Consider the following 13,145-nt stretch of genomic DNA (forward strand, 5'->3'; position numbering starts at 1 on the left):
TGCTCTGAAGCGCATTGAGCATCCAATCAAGATGGAAAGTGCGCTTTACAAATATCATGTATTATTATTTTTAGCTGCCATATAACACTGAATTCTGTATTATACCAAGTTGTGACTTGGTTTTATCATTTCCAATTCATATAACAAAATATATTTCGAAGGAAAATCTTGCTTTACTGAAAAAAAAAATGTTTATAACTTTAATTGATGTCCGACTAATCTATCGATATAAAACCGCAGTTCGTAAATATGATAGTTTAATATTTACTTCGACGTCAATTATTCGTGTTATTATCATCATGTAGGTGTGTCAGGGATATTAATATTCGTTTTAATCCCATCTATAATTTCGTATAAAATTGCGCGAAATATATGCGTTGTTCTCATCATGAAGCTGGTACCCCTCTTCATGCTTCTCCTTTATTATTTCCACCACTTTCATCTCTTCCCAATTCGAATATCTACCAATGTAACTTAAAAACCGCAATAGAGAGCAGGTAATGTGATCAGATGTTTTAGCAAAAAGATAAATCTGTTCCATCTGTTACATTCAGGTAAATTTATACTTTTATAGGGTGAGGGTTTTAGAGACCCGATTTGAACCGAAATTAAAAGAATATCCTCATTTATTGTTGCTAACGCATCAATAAATTAATCCCCCCCCATTTCTATGAACATCCTGTCATAAATTGGGAAGCGGATGTGATCAAAGGAGATCAAATGTGTGGGTGGGGAGCAAGACTCTACCAGACTGTTGACAATAACAAAAGAACCAAATAACAAATCGATGAGCACAACCAGTTTTGCTGGTGTTCGCTTTTTGCACGTCTACTTTGTATGATCTTGGTCATACTAGTATTCGTTTTCAACGTACCTTTCATTCCCTTTATTAGGGTTTTATCAACCATGTCAACGAATTGACGATCCCAATATTGACCGCACGTTTGTTTTAACATAATGAGAATTCGCAAATGCCCGTAATATTCATAATTCTGTTTTATTTTAAGTTTGTCTTTAATGTTTGTTAACATTCACTCTGTTAATAACTTGTCAATTTTGATTTACCAAAAATTTAAAGCCTGCTTATTAATGTCTTTTATCTATTTTAATTCTTTTTTTTTTTTATATGCCTTTCTTTCTTCTTCCCTAATTCCACCCTGTGCACCCCATTAAAACTCAATGAAGAATGTTTCAAATGTATTCTAGTTCTTACACTGTTCATAAGAAGATGGGATTATGTGTATAGTTAACGCTGAAGGGAGAGGAATGGGTACGTATGGAAAAAAAAGTTATCCCAAAAGATAGAGAATTGATCTCCATGACATTAAATCACAATTGTGTCCTATTTTTTTCTAAACAAGCTTGTATGATACATGTATGTCTCCCACGTAAGGCGTAAGGAAAAAAGTTTACCTAATGCATCAAATTAGATTAATTGATTTGATTCATTGCGGTAAATGAAAAATAATAAAATCGATGTTCCAGCCAGGGTGACCGGATTTCACAAAATTAAATACGGGACAATCGACAAAGCACTATGTACCATCGGATCGACCGAGCCAGGCCCAAAAATCAACAAAAAGGCTAGCTACACAATGTTAGACTTGTTAACGTAATATATTAAGAAAGGGGAAGGGAGGGTGAGCGGAAGAAAGAAAAGAGAAAAAAATGAGGAAACAAGAAATGAATTGAGAGGAAAGAAAAAATAAGGAAAAATTAAAAGGAAAAAAAGTTTGGATAAAAGAATGAAAGAAAGAATAAAAGACAGATAACGGTTTCCGTCATTACTTGAAATGAATAAAGAAAGAAAGAATTAAAATAAAGGAAGGAAAGATGAATAAATGTGTGAAAGAAAAAACATAAGGAGAGAAAATAGAAAAGTAAGAAAAATGGAGGAAAAGAGAAAGAAAGAAAAAGAATTCCTTCATTATTTGAAAGAAACAAAGACAGAAGAAAACAGGAAGGAAGCAAAGAAGGAAGAAAGGGAAAGAAGGAATAAGGGAAAAGAATTAAAAAGGGAAAACGTAACTTAAAAATGAAAGAAAAGAAAACAAATAACATCTAAAATAAAATAAAATAATCTACAATAGATTCCGATCACGCTAGTTTAAAACATAATGGTCTATTACAAGATAACCAAAGTACATGCACATGTAAACATAATGCATGGTACGTATCCTAGGGTTCCCTAGGATAAGTGTGGGCACGGCCAATATTATAGAGCACGCAGGAAACTGCGGGCGCGGCTAAACGCCCTAGTCTGCTCCCCTTGAATACCCTCGGTTAGATGCGAAAGCCCCCTAGGGTGTTTGCGTGCTCGGGCGTGACGTTTCCTGCGGCCGGCACTGTACAACAATCAATGCGAGAAGTAACAAATGCATGAACAAGCTGCTCAGCGGTTTTTTTAGTGAGATATTTGCGAACAATATGGAGATTGAGGACACTGTATATCGCAAGTTTAACACTCGATGATACAGTACTTGCGATTCCATTGTCATATTTGAGTAAAAAATTACTCCTAGATTTCGAACTTTATCCACTGGAATAATCGATAAGGAACCAATATGCAAATTTGGAATTGTCAGCTTGGCGAGTTGCAGCTTAGAACCCAGCATAAGAAACTGGGTTTTGTCATCATTAAGCTTCAAATAATTCTCCATCATCCAGTTCCTAATTTCACTTAAACAGGCTTCAACACGAGCAATCCAGGCATCAACTTCCTCTTGTGTAGGAGAGCACGAAAAATAAACTTGCGTGTCATCAGCATACATATGGTGATTGAGATTATGCCTTTTGATGATATCATGAAGAGGAAGAGTGTAGATGTTGAAGAGTTGTGGCCCAAGGACCGACCCCTGGAATTTTTCTCTGTTCATCGATCGAAGAGGGCGAGTTGTAACAGTCCTACGAGAAGGAGACGGTTTCTTTAAATCAAGCTTACAGTGGACAGCATGATGGTCAGACAGTCCCAGGATAACAGATACATGGGAAACTATAGTGGATGACTCCCGGGTAATAAGCAAGTCCAGTGTATGGCCATGAAAATGAGTCCCTTCTTGTACGAGCTGCTTCATTCCATATGAAGAAAGTATGTTTATAAACTGCTTAGCCCGTACATCATTCCAAACATCGACCCATATATTGAAGTCTCCAGTCAGGATAACCTCAGATGGCTCAAGAACAAGTGAGTCAAGTAGGGCCGCAAATTCCTCAAGGAATAGACTGTAAGGTATTCGTTGTCCTTGCTCTTCCACTACTTCTGGATGATAGATGACATGGAGAACAAGGGAACGCAACTGGCATGACACACGAGCTCGATAAACTTCAAAAGACTTGAAATGTGGTACAGCTTCTGACTTGACTGACAGTGCAGATTTGTACAACAGTCCCACACCACCTCCACCTTTTCCTTGTCGAATCGTATGATTGAAGGTGTATCCTTCAGGTGTACAGTTTCCTATAATAACATCATCATAATCCTTCAACCAGGTCTCAGTCAGTGCAACAATGTCAAAATTATTATCAGTTATAAATTCAACGATATCGGTAGCCTTATTTCTTACTGACCTAGCATTCAATGTGCACATGTTTGTCAAGAGTCTGGTAGGTACTACTGATACTAAGTTTCTTGAGTCAGACCCACGACATGAAGAATGACATGCACGATGTCCTCGGCGTGTTGGTTTCACGGAGCATATACAGTATCGCTCGAAATAAAGTTGACACCATTAACGGACGTAACGCCGAACCGGCCCGTACTGCGTTTATTTTTTCATTAACGTTCACGCGCGTTATTGCCAGCGCGGAAGGATATCAAACAAAAACCAAAAAAAAAGTACCTCGTAGACGTACGTCGCATTATTATCGCGATAATGAACGCAATAATAGCGCAATAAACAGGAAGATTGTCATAATAAGATGAATCGGCGCGCCAATGTTTTACTAAAACCTCGAGTAAATATCTTGAAATTTACTACCCTCACGGAGATCGAAATCCAGAAAATCCAAGGGTGTCGATTTGGGTTGATTAACGGTGCGCTAGTTGACAAGTCAACAAACCCAAGCCGTCTCGGAGGAGGTGACTTGGTTTGGCCAGACCTCGGAGATGCCAGAACACTCGTCGTCTCGTGCCATCATGAGAAAGCTCGATCCGTTCTGATTTGGAGTTCAGTTGTTTTCCCCATGATTCATTAATATACTCGTTTTAACTAGTGTCACTTTTTAAGAATTCTCAATTTTCTTATCTTGTTTCACTCTCTTTAAATGCGTGTAGTTAGTGCAAGCGAGACCAACCCACGGATGCAAGCAGGGGCGGATCCTACCTCAAGTGATGTTCGTGCAGGCTCCACTCCACTTCACTACCGCTACACGACGTTCCATCTATAGTAGTCGGGTAGGTGGAGCGTAGTGTAGCGGTAGTGAAGTGGAGCCTGCATGAACATCATTTGAGGTAGGATCCAGGATTTTTCAGGGGGGGGGGCACATTTCTCCCGAGGAAAAAATGACAGGAAAAAAAGTTTCAACTTAAATAAAGACATTTCGTCCATGAGCAAAAAAAAAAAAAGTTTTTCAACCCAAAATTATGACATTTCGTCTAAGAAAGTTGTTAACAAGCAGAAATAAATTTTTAGAAAATAAAATAAATGTCTTCACTTTCAAAAGAGGCCACACTTTTGTTTTCACAGCATTTTTACATTTACAAATATTCATGGTGCTTCTCGAAAGTGGGGGGGGGGGGGGTGGGGGGGGGCAAGGGCCGTCTGTGCCCCCCCCCCCTGGATCCGCCAGTGGATACAAGATAATACGCAGGTGTTGTACCCCTGTGTTGTGAGTATCAACCATGAACTTGTTACATGTAAGAGTAAAGCAATTAAAGTAACTATCACGGCTACATCTTCAACTGTTGAAAAATGATAACAAATGCCTTTAGTATAATCAGATTTGATAGAAAAATATTCAGCAGCACTGAAAACAGAGAGTAGAAGCCCGGAGTAGAAGACAAGTATGCTATGCAGCAAGGGAGAAGTAAATACTACCCGCAAATGACATAGATGCTCTGAAATTTCGAAGAAGAGCTCATAGTGTGAAAGACAAGATGTAAGCTACAAAATAAAGCATTTTCCTTTCCTATGCACGCGAAGAACGGAAACCTCTATGATTTATTTTTTGGGGGAAAAATGTCAATTTCGCTCAAACGTTAGGCCACTTGTATTGAAAAAAAAAAAAAAATTTGTTAAATTCTAATAGTTTTATTTCTAATAAGCTAGATCTACCCATCAGGGGCGTATCAGCGTACAGCCAGGGTCGGTGGCCGGGGGGGGGGGGGCAAGAGCAAAAAATTTCCCGGTCATATCATGGTAACACGAACAGGATTTTTTTATAATTGTGCTCGGGCATTATTAGCTCAATGCGTGATATTTAAACACAAAAAGAGGGGGAACATCATGGTGACTTCTCTTTTATTTCATTTCCTTTTCGCCATTGTCAGAATAATGCTTCTTTTATATTTCTTAGAGAGTTCATAACAAAAGGTATATAAAATATATGTTAACTCCTTATAGCATCTCAAAACAATTTTGAAACATGTCCTGATCATTCGTTCATTAAATCTGAGATGTTTGTGTCTTCTATTTTATTTCCTTTTGCCGTTGTCGGAATGTTTCTTTATATTTCTTAGAGAGTTTATAACAAAAGGTATATAAAATACATTTTAACTCCTTAGCACCTCAAAACAATTTTGAAACATATCCTGGTCATTCGTTCATTAATCTGAGATGTTTGTGAATTCTCTTTTATTTTGTTTCTTATTTGCCGTTCTCGGAATAGTGCTTCATTTATCTTTCTTAGAGAGTTCACATCGAAAGGTATATAAAATATATTTTAACTCCTTAACATTTCAAAACAATTTTGAAACATGTCCTGATCATTCGTTCATTAATCTGAGATGTTTGTGACTTCTATTTTATTTCCTTTTGCCGTTTTCGGAATAATGTTTCATATTTATATATATATTTCTTAGGGGGTGTTGCAAGAAAATATTTGCAATTCAATTGCAAATATTCTGTTGCAATTTCACAACTGATTTTTACAACGTTAGCTGTAGCAAATCAGATTAAACTTCTTGTTTCAAGGAGCAGATTAACAATCAATCACTAATTTGCAATTAATTACAAGACTTATGATTGATTTAGGGACCAAGAATAGACTTGCAATTGATCGCAAGTTTCTTGCAACACCCCAATAGAGGGCTTATAAAGAAAGGTATATAAAATATATTTTAACTCCTTGCACCTCAAATCAATTTTGAAACATGTCCTGATCATTCGTTCCTTAATCTGAGATGTTTGTGACTTCTCTTTTATTTTACTTTCTATTCGCCGAGAGGTGCTAAAGAGTTAAAATATATTTTAATTTTTTATATACCTTTCGTTATAAATTCTCTAAGAAATATAGAAGAAGCATTCATATTCCGTCAACGGCGAAAAGGAAATAAAATAAAAGAGAAGTCACAAACATCTCAGATTAATGAACGAATGATCAGGACATGTTTCAAAATTGTTTTGAGGTGCTAATAAAGGAATTAAAATATATTTCATATACCTTGATCCTTTAGAACTAAGAAATATAGTCACTGCATAATGAGTGATTTCGGGGGATTTCATGCAACAGTCTAGAGTGGGCCATAATGTGCCTGCACGTCTATCATGTACTGTGTTATAGAAGCGTTGGTGTATATATGGTTGAAGTTAATGACCCTATATAGCTACTACGACCCGTTGAACCTGACTGGGATCAATATTCGTCAATTACGCCGTCTAGCACGTTTTGAGAACAATGGACGAAGGTGTGACAATCACAAAGCAGCCAACAATAGGAAGAATCCGTTTCAATTGAAGTTATGCTCAGATCTCTTGTGTAGCGGTTTGAATGTGAATTAACCCTAAATGGTCTTTATGATAAAAAAAAACATTACGCCTATTTTATCTTCAAGACAGTTATGAGAAAAAAAGGATAAATCAATGAAATAATTAATGTATGTGTTTTACTTATTACAAACGTGTATCAATCGAACATCTTATTTGCTGTATTGATGAAGAGTGCCAAGGTCGATGACATGATTTATTGATAATACGCCATCTGAGTTCTCAAATAATGGTACAAGATTTTAGAAAAAGAAGTTTTGAGTGTCGTCTCGTTTATATCAAATCTCAACAAAATTTAAAAAGTTTATGAAATGTCATTACTTTAAAAGTATGCACTTCATTAAACTTGCACATCAGGGTGGTCTCCCTTAAAAGGAAAACATTTTGCCCTATCAGGGTGCAACTCCTCTTGTAAGGAGACAAAGGAGCTGCACCCCTTCCCCATTGTCAGCGGAAATTAAGAAAGTGATTACTCGGAGATGGAGGGGAGAAAGAGCAAGAGGAAGGTAAGGATCTGTTAAAGAATATTAAAAAAAAAATGAAAGAAACATAAACAGAACGGGGGGGGGGGGGGGGGGCGGCGGAAGGAGAGGTTGGCCAAATAACCAATTATAAAAACATTTAGGTCACTGTATCAAAAGCATGTTCAAGTTTATTTATTCAAAAAAAAAAAAAAAAATCACGTTATAATAAAAAAAGGCCTACATGCGATGCAAGTGACTACAGTAAAAGTATAATTTTGTTTAAACGAAATGATATGTATGTACTCTGCCTTCTATCTCTTTTTCCCCCTCTTTATTTTCCTGATCACTTCAATCTTTCGTAATTATGATTTATCATTAAATTCATTGTGAACACTTTGATGTAAAGGATTGGTATGTGATAATTTATTAATAAAAAATAAATAAATAAAAAATTATAGTATAGACAAATTGGTTAATTAAAGCCCCCCCCCCCCCCAGCTGGTCCAACAGTTGGGTAATAACAATTTATATTGGCCTGATCAGACCCCCTTCCCCGGGCGGGATATAAAATACGGGAAAAATAACCAGGGGGTATAACCTATTATGCAAGCTGATCTGAGGCCCCATGCACTGTCCACATTTATTATTATTCTAAGGTTGCGTAGAACATGTTTTAATCCTGACAAAATGGCTTTTATTATATTCTATTGTATTTTATTTTCACCATTCGTTGTTCCCAATCTCGGCTCCAACTACTCTCTTCCTTTCTATTCGTTTCAACGTTTCCTCTGCCTCTACATCGGGGGACGGGGGTGTGCGGCTTAAGGTTCAAAACCAATACCCACTCAGGGTCATTTCGGCTAAAAGGTACCCATTATTAGGGATTTATTAAAATTTGAACCCCTCCCCCCCAAAAAAAAAAAATATGGACCCATGTTTAAGGCCAGTATCTAAAAATTAGGGCCATGTTTAGGGAATTTCCAGCATAAAACCAAACCCCACGTTTAGGGATTTCTTCCAAAAAAAAGCGACCCATTCCAGCGGCACATCCCCGTATGCCTTATTTCGTGAGAACACCCCCCCCCCCCCCCCCGGGCTCTGAAGGTATTCAACATTTTCTGAACGCTAATATATTTGACTTAATTGCTCTTATTTAATTTCCTCGTAATTTTTATATTATGGCTCGACTACATTGATTTTTTATTTGCATTTTGCAGATACCATATTAAGACTCGTGTCTAGCTATCATCAAAATTAGATCCAACTACTGACTTGGAGAGAAGCGACTATCACATTAAGGGCCGCAATCGGTCATGCATTGAAGTTTTATTTATACCGGTATTAGAAATATGTATTTGTTTGCGATTTTGGTATATTTCTCCTAGGGCTGGCTTCAAATTGTAAATTTTGTGCGTGCCGTGGAACTGTTCAACACAACTTCCAAGTCCGGACGGCTGCACACGCGTTGAGCCCGTTGACTGTAATGTACCGCCTACCGGTACCGGTAGATCCACCGTCGTCTCGACTGGAGTGAAAGGGTCTAGTCACTTGTACAACTACAAAGTACAAGAACAAGTTCTGCTTTTGCCTGATCTTTGGCAGAGCCTTTCTATTTCTAGGCTCAGGTTGTGGAGTAGGGATTTTCGTTTATTTCGTTCTCTGCTTATTTTATTGTTATTCTTTTACGGGCATTTGAACTAATAAGTACTTTCTGGTACTATAACTACCGTACTAAAAACTACTAATGCCTGGCCAGGATCAAACTTGGGGGTAAATCGCGGAATTTTCTGTGTATGGGGGGGGGGGGGGTGGGGTCGGACATCAAATTCTTAGCAAATGTGTGGATGCATACGTTATACCGGATGTGGTTTATACAGATATATAGGTCAATCGATATCTATTGTTAGGTTAAGAGTAAGGATCAGGACATCATGTAAAGGGTGTACATGCTAGCTCGGAAGGACAGGTGTGGAAAAGTAGATCAGCCAATTACCTAATTGTGAAAACAAATCCTCTTCTTTTTAACCTTCTTTCAAGCCTAAAATTCAATTTTTCTTTAAAATTTTGAAAAATGTAGTCCTACCAAAAACCATCATTCTTACAAGTTTCAAAAATCACGTTTCTTGGAGAAAATCCATGCAGCGTGTTTCCTTCCCCTTGGCCTTAAAAATCCCACACTTAGGCAACTTTTAAGAAGTCACCATGTAATCAAAATAATATTTGCCTCACTGTAATGGAAACCTTAAAATAGACATAAGGAGAAAATTTTGTCCATTGACATCGTATGCCATTATGTTACCTGGTTATTGTTCATTCGTTCACTGTTCGAGGTTCATGGGTGGAATCCCGAACCAACTGGAGAGTTGCAGCTCTGTAATTACCGATAGCTTGAAGTTGAAGTAGAAGTTCGTCTTGGTGAGAAACACGCGGTGAAACTGTTCAGTATAGGACTTACCTTTAATTTTCAAATGGAATCTCCAAAAAAAAAATTTAAAAAAAATGCATACATGCCCCCTCCCCACTGCCATGTCATCACCATCGCCATAATCATCATTGACATATAATTATTGTAATCATCAAACTTTTAGGATTATTATCATAATTATTCTCGGCACCTTCATCACTATCATTATCACCGTCAACATCATAAAACATTAATTAATCATCACCGAGGGGGCCGAAGCAGGGGATATATCCTATGTTCATAGGGTGTATCAATATTTGTCCCCCACCGCAAAATATTATCTTCTGATCCGCCGCCCATGATCATCACTATTATTGCTATTCTCGTGATTAATATTTCATAATTCTAATGACCAATTATTAAGATCATTATTACCATCATCATAATCTCAACATTATAATTATCATCATCACCATTCTTGTCATTGCCATCATCGTTAGGATTACAATCACAATCATCACCATCATGATCACCGTCATTACCTTTCTTTTCGATATCATCATCACGATCATAATACCCATCACTGTCATCACGTAAGTTACTCAGAAAACTGATTTAAAGACTGCCTAATTCGACGAATTATTCACTCAATTATTGTTTCAAACGTAAGCTTAAGTTATACCTCTTAGAGAGGTACAATGCTGCATCGTACTGATGAGCTGCAAATAATAATAATTGTAATTGTGTTTTTCTATTCTTTCTTTCAGTATACTCTCTATTAATGAATGAACACAAAATTATCATAACGGGGATCATAGTAGGTGGAGAAATAGGAAGAAAAGAGAGAATTATAGGGAGGTAAATTATGTGATATTCCCTCAAAACAATTATCATGCTTGAAACAAAATCACTAAATCTATTTTTTAACACTTAAGAGGTCCATATTTTGGTAATTCTTAGCTTACATTCGTGTAATTGCACGCAAGTTAAATCAATCCATTATAGGGCTCGGGTCTCATTTGAAAAAAAAAAACGGTATAGTGGTAGAATTAATGATAACATCGATGATTATGATAATAATGATAATATAAATAATAGTAGTAGTAGTAATAATAATGATGCAAAAAGCTATGTGACTCTAAATACGGGCCTTGAGATTTGGCTCAGCCAGCAAAGAGTCAACATCAGGCAGATACTCGGACCCTAGCTAGAGCTGGAGAAGGAAGAAAGAACAAAATGGATAATTATTGGTTGGGTCTGAGCATGTAATAGGTCCATGGTCTGAGCAGGGAAGTGAGGGACGATTGTGAGTAATTTATTTCAACGTTAACAATTTAAGTACTTTGCTTGGGACAGCTGCGCTGGCATACAAACTCGTAGTCAGCGTCTATCAACCCATTTCATTTCGCACGCGCGTACGGCCGGCGGAGAACTGAGGCCAGGAACCAAGATTGTTTGCTGGCCTGGCCAGGCATGTGATGCGCGGCCGAGTAGATTCTAGATTCTTATTTTAAAGCAGAGCGATTCCACTGATCGCTACATGTGAGTTGTTTTCCAAGCCAATCAGTTATCGAAAATGTAATTGAAAGAAATAATATATGCCCATAATCTTTGCGAATGATATAGAAAAGGTTTGCTGATTGGAGTCCTATCGCGATAATTATCGCAGCTCGAGACAGTAGTTCGCGGCCGTGGCCGTGCGCCGAATCACCGGCAAGAACACGGCGATATCTGCCACAGACTGGCCTGACGTTCACGCGCGTGAATATTGCGATAGTCAGACCCACATCGATTAGCGCGTTTCACGTGCGTTATCTGTCAACTTTATTTCGAGCGATACTGTACCATAGTCCTGTAGTTTTTTATATGTACCTAGTGGTATCCTAAGCTCTGCACACTTAGGTTGAATAGACAATATGTCTTCTCTGGTGTACATGTAGGTAATAGCAGGCATTATTACAATAGTAGCTATAATGGTCCAGAGACTCACAACAATCACTAAACAAGTGTTAGCCATAGCTCTGCATTCATGTTCTAGTCACACAATAGAAGAGAAACACAATAGCTATTGTCATCAATACTGCTGTGCATGAGTACTGTAATGGTTGACCATTTGCTCATACATGAACATGAAGAAAAACACAAGTTCATCAGTACTCGTTCAATAGTTGTCAGTTCATCACAAATAAGATCTAGCAGGATCCTGGAGTAATACTAAAGAGACTGCTAATAAATTCAGAATACTACTCTTCAAATAATCACAAGGAATTAAACAAAATCACAGAGCTCAACTACAGGTGCAACCTCCTGGCGCCACTCAAATGTCATGATTTTTTTGATGATGATGTTGATGTTGATTATCATGATGATCATTATTATGGATGTGATGATTGTGATGGTAATGATGATGATTATGGTGATGATGTGGATGATGATGGATGATAATGGATGATGATGATGATGGATGATGATGGTGATGTTGATGATGATGTTAATATTATTGTTGTCTGTATTGATATTAATCACAAGGATCCTGATAAAAATGAGTTTTCGCAGTTGCTATCGGAACAGATTCTACAACATAGAAAATCTATTGTCAAAAGCAGACTTTGTTTAAAATTGGTGAATCAAAACAGCAGTTTCATGCGTGACTCTTGACAAACAACATACATGTATTTGAAATTTTTTGTCAGCTCGGAAGTTTACAATGATCAGCTGTCCCGGTTCACCAATTTCCAACAAAGTCCTCTCAGCTGTTCATTGTGATTTGACAGGCATTTTCAATAGATTTACTATGTTGTAGAATCCGTCCTCGTTGTAATTGCGAGAAACTCCTTGATATCTATGTCACTATTTCACTTTACCCATAGCAGGCTTTTCTTAAATGATTGATTTAAAAAAAATCTTGGTCATATGATTCTTACATTTAGATGGATTTATGACATGAATGTTCATTTTTATTGTAGGTTGAAGAATGTTATTCTTGAGCAAGTTGATAGGACAGCAGTATCATCATCAATCGTAGCCAGTGTAGAGCAGTGTGAATGTCCGCCAACCTATGAAGGTCTCTCATGCGAGGTAAGGAACTATAGACCCTCCTGCCCTGTTCTGGTAACATTGCAATCCATAGTACATGTAACTACCATGGTTGCAGCCAATCAGTAATCATTTTTCCATGAAAGTTATTATGAAGTCAATTATTAACCCTTTGCGTGCGACGGGCTTCCACAGAAGCCCAGCGAGTCGTTCACTTAGCTACGACGGGCTTCTACAGAAGCCGAGATTTGTTTGGTTTAATTCGATGAAGTTTTTCAGCTTTTTCGTAATTGTTATGTACTAAAACCTTTTCCACTA

General features: G+C 37.4%; 1 protein-coding gene across 1 annotated transcript in view; it reads left to right on the top strand.

Annotated features, from left to right (window-relative positions):
* The first annotated feature begins 12,763 nt into the window (after positions 1 to 12,763).
* The window catches only part of LOC129279934 (laminin subunit alpha-2-like), a 50,790-nt gene continuing 50,408 nt past the window's right edge, over positions 12,764 to 13,145 (top strand). The window contains exon 1 of the mRNA XM_054915995.2: positions 12,764 to 12,869. The gene's annotated coding sequence lies outside the window, so the exon portion shown is untranslated. The remainder of the gene's footprint in view (positions 12,870 to 13,145) is intronic.

The sequence above is a fragment of the Lytechinus pictus genome, chromosome 17 (assembly GCF_037042905.1).
Source record: "Lytechinus pictus isolate F3 Inbred chromosome 17, Lp3.0, whole genome shotgun sequence".
NCBI lineage: Eukaryota > Metazoa > Echinodermata > Echinoidea > Temnopleuroida > Toxopneustidae > Lytechinus > Lytechinus pictus.